Source organism: Oryx dammah, unplaced genomic scaffold, assembly GCF_014754425.2.
Source record: "Oryx dammah isolate SB20612 unplaced genomic scaffold, SCBI_Odam_1.1 HiC_scaffold_13, whole genome shotgun sequence".
In the NCBI taxonomy this organism is placed as follows: domain Eukaryota; kingdom Metazoa; phylum Chordata; class Mammalia; order Artiodactyla; family Bovidae; genus Oryx; species Oryx dammah.
Window position 1 is genome coordinate 22594088 of NW_024070197.1, and position 4502 is coordinate 22598589.

General features: G+C 38.1%; 1 non-coding gene across 1 annotated transcript; it reads left to right on the plus strand.

Moving 5' to 3' along the window:
• Positions 1 to 894: 894 nt before the first annotated feature.
• LOC120873395 lies at positions 895 to 996 on the plus strand. Its single transcript, XR_005723466.1, has one exon. It is a non-coding gene; the product is annotated as a U6 spliceosomal RNA (small nuclear RNA).
• Positions 997 to 4502: the final 3506 nt, after the last annotated feature.

Consider the following 4502-nt stretch of genomic DNA (forward strand, 5'->3'; position numbering starts at 1 on the left):
AGTATGCTGGATCTAGGAATTTGCTTCTAGTGAATTGAATACAGCAAAAACAATTAGAAGTCACTCCTGTGATTAGGTGACAATAGACTCCTCCACTGGCTTGCATTCATTCTCCTTGTTCATTACAGTAAAGCAAGTTATAACATGGAGGAGCCCACAAGTCAATAAACTAAAAATAGTTCAGTTCAGTTCATTACAGTCACTTAGTCGTGTCTGACTCTTTGTGACCCCGTGAACTCCAGCACGCCAGGCCTCCCTGTCCATCACTAACTCCTGGAGTTCAGCCAAACTTATGTCCATTGAGTTGGTGATTCCATCCAACCATCTCATCCTCTGTCATCCCCTTCTCCTCCTGCCTGCAATCTTTCCCAGCATCAGAATCTTTTCCAATGAGTCAGCTCTTCGCAACAGGTGGCCTAAGTATTGGAGTTTCAGCTACAGCATCAGTCCTTCTAATGATAGGCTCTAACCAAAAACCAAAGAGGAACCGATGCCCTCTGTCCAGAAGCCTACAAGGAACTGAAACCTGCCAGCAATTACACGAGTAAGCCTGGGCATGGATCCTTTCCCAGTTGAAATTTCAGGGAAAAACTTGAGCCTCAGCTGCCATCTGAAAGAAGCCTTTCTCATTTAGAGGGCCCAGATAAGTCATGGGTAGATACCAGAGACATTATGACATAAGCTATTGTTTTAAGTTGCTAAATTTTGGGGCAATTTGTTACACAGCAATGGATGACTAATACACTTTTCCTGTGTAGCATTTTTGGACTTATTACCTTCTTCCTTTATTAGCTATTATAAATAACGCTGTATAAATAGCTGTGGGCACATACTGCATCTTTAGAAAGGAATTTTCATAAGTAAAAATGATGAGTCAAAACATATGAGCAGTATGCATTCTGATAGTGCATATAAAATGTTTGGAAATGATAAGAGAAGATTAACATGGATATGCATAAGAATGAGACACAAATTCATGAAGTATTCCATGATTTTTAAAACTCAATTTATCTCTATTATTAAAAATTATTTGCTTTCCGGTGATTTACTATCTAAACACACAAGCATATATTATCTACATGATATATATTTTTATTTATACACTTGTATATGTAGATCTTTTTTTTCTCATTTATGTCACCATGGATTTATGTATTATAAAAAGTTACTTCTAGTGTTTTACAGTTTATAAACAGTGTTGTTCAGTTGATAAGTTGTGACCAACTCTTTGTGACCCCATGAATCGCAGCATGTTGGGCTTCCCTGTCCTTCACTATCGCCCAGAGTTTGCTCAGATTCGTGTCCATTGAGTTGGTGATGCTATCTAACTGTCTCATCTTTTGCTGTCCTCTTTTCCTTTTGCCTTCAATCTTACTATACATTTAAAAAAAAAGATTATTAGGATTATTTCTGCTCTAAAAGTAGTACTCCTTGGAGAACATTCTCATTACAGAAAATACAAGAAATCAGAGAAAAATCCATTATACAGGGATCTAGTCTCTGTCAACATTTTTTTTTAATAAATATGCTTTTTTTGTGGATTTTTTTTAATTTTTATTTTTTTACTTTACAATACTGTATTGGTTTTGCCATACATTGACATGAATCCACCACAGGTATACATGAGTTCCCAACCCTGAACCCCTCTCCCATCATCCTCCCCACATCATCTCTCTGGGTCATCCCAGTGCACCAGCCCCAAGCATCCTGTATCCTGTATTGAACCTAGACTAGCGATTCATTTCTTACATGATAGTATACATGTTTCAATGCCCTTCTCCCAAATCATCCTACCCTCTCCCTCTCCTACAGAGTCCAAAAGTCTGTTCTTTGCATCTGTGTATCTTTTGCTGTCTTGCATATAGGGTTATCATTTCCATCTTTCTAAATTCCATATATGTTAGTATACTGTATTAGTGTTTTTCTTTCTGGCTTACTTCACTCTATATAATAGGCTCCAGTTTCATCCACCTCATTAGAACTGATTCAAATGTGTTCTTTTTGATGGTTGAGTAATAATCCATTGTGTGTATGTATCACAGCTTTCTTATCCATTCATCTGCTGATGGACATCTAGGTTGCTTCCATGTCCTGGCTATTATAAACAGTGCTGTGATGAACATTGGGGTACACCTGTCTCTTTCAATTCTGGTTTCCTCGGTGTGTATGCCCAGCAGTGGAATTGCTGGGTCATAAGGCAGTTCTATTTCCAGTTTTTTAAGGAATCTCCACACTGTTCTCCATAGTGGCTGTACTAGTTTGCATTCCCACCAACAGTGTAAGAGGGTTCCCTTTTCTCCACACCCTCTCCAGCATTTATTGCTTGTAGACTTTTGGATCACAGCCATTCTGTGAAATGGTACCTCATTCTGTGAAATGGTACCTCATTGTGGTCTTGATTTGCATTTCTCTGATAATGAGTGATGTTGAGCATCTTTTCATGTGTTTGTTAGCCATCCGTATGTCTTCTTTGGAGAAATGTCTATTTAGTTCTTTGGCGCATTTTTTGATTGGGTCATTTATTTTTCTAGAATTGAGTTGCATAAGTTGCTTGTATATTTTTGAGATTAGTTGTTTGTCAGTTGCTTCATTTGCTATTATTTTCTCCCATTCCGAAGGCTGTCTTTTCACCCTGCTTATAGTTTCCTTTGTTGTGCAGAAGCTTTTAAGTTTAATTAGATCCCATTTGTTTATTTTTGCTTTTATTTCCAGTATCCTGGGAGGTGGATCGTAGAGGATCCTGCTGTGATTTATGTCAGAGAGTGTTTTGCCTATGTTCTCCTCTAGGAGTTTTATAGTTTCTGGTCTTACGTTTAGATCTTTAATCCATTTTGAGTTTATTTTTGTGAATGGTGTTAGAAAGTGTTCTAGTTTCATTCTTTTACAAGTGATTGACCAGTTTTCCCAGCACCACTTGTTAAAGAGATTGTCTTTAATCCATTGTATATTCTTGCCTCCTTTGTCAAAGATAAGGTGTCCATAGGTGTGTGGATTTATCTCTGGGCTTTCTATTTTGTTCATTTTAAAAAATATAAATTCCATATTCTTTTTACAAAGGAGTGAAAGCAATTCAATGAAGGAAGGGTAGCCTTTTCAACAAATGGTGCTAGAATAGGGGCCATCTACAGGTAAGAAAATTAAACTCAAGTTAAACCTCAAATTAACTCAAAATTGACTATAGACTTAAATCATTAGCTCAGTCAGTAAAGAATCTGTCTGTAATGCAGGAGACCTGGGTTTGATTCCTGGGTCAGGAAGATCCCCTGGAGATGGAAATGGCAACCCACTCCAGTATTCTTGCCTGGAGAATCCCATAGACAGAGGAGCCTGGCAGGCTACAGTTCATGGGATTGCAAAAGCCAGACGTGACTTAGCGACTAAACCACCACATAAAACGTTTAGGAAAAACAAAGAAAAGATTTTGACATCTAAGGTTAGGCAGAGTCCTTAGATCTGGCACCAAAACACAATCCATAAAAGAAAAATATAAATTGGACTTCATCAAAGTTAAAAGATTTTCCTCTGTGAAGGTCCAGGTTGAAGAAGATGAATGATAAGCAATAAACTGTGTGGAAATATTTGTAAACCACATATTCAACAAAGGACTAGTATCCTGAATATATAAAGCACACTCAAAACTCAATAGCAAAGCAAAACAGACACTCAAGTTAGAAAATGTGCAAAAGACACAGATTTTTCAATGAAGATGATATGCAGATGGCAAATAAGCACACGAAATGATATTTAACTTAATGAACCAGCAGGGAAGTGTATATTAAAACCATAATGAGATATCATTACATACAGATCAGGATGGGGACAATAAAAAATAGTAACATTATCAAGGGCTAGCAAGGATGTGGAAAAACTAAATCACTAACACTTTATTGATGGAAATGTAAGATGAAATAGCCATCCCTGAAACAGGTGGTCAGTTTCTTATAAAACTTAACATGAAATTGCCTTTCTGCTGCTACTGCTAAGTCGCTTCAGTCGTGTCCAACTCTGTGCGACCCCATAGACGGCAGCCATGAGGCTCCCCTGTCCCTGGGATTCTCCAGGCAAGAACACTGGAGTGGGTTGCCATTTCCTTCTCCAGTGCATGAAAGTGAAAAGTGAAAGTGAAGTCGCTCAGTCATGTCTGACTCTTAGCGACCCCATGGACCCCATGGACTGCAGCCCACCAGGCTCCTCTGCCCATGGGATTTTCCAGGCAAGAGTGCTGGAGTGGGGTGCCATTGCCTTCTCCGTGAAATTGGCTTAGAAACCCCAGATTGTACTCCTGAATATTTATTCCAGAGAAATTGAAACTATGTTCCCATAAGTGCTTACAAGTGAATGTTTATAGTCGTTTTATTCATAATAGCCCCAAAACTAGAGACAGCTCAGATGAATTCAGCAGGTGAATGGTTAAATTGTGGTACATATATACAATACAAGAAATAATCACTCAGCAATAAAAATTAAGAAAGCTATTGATACATGCAGTAACTTGAATGGAT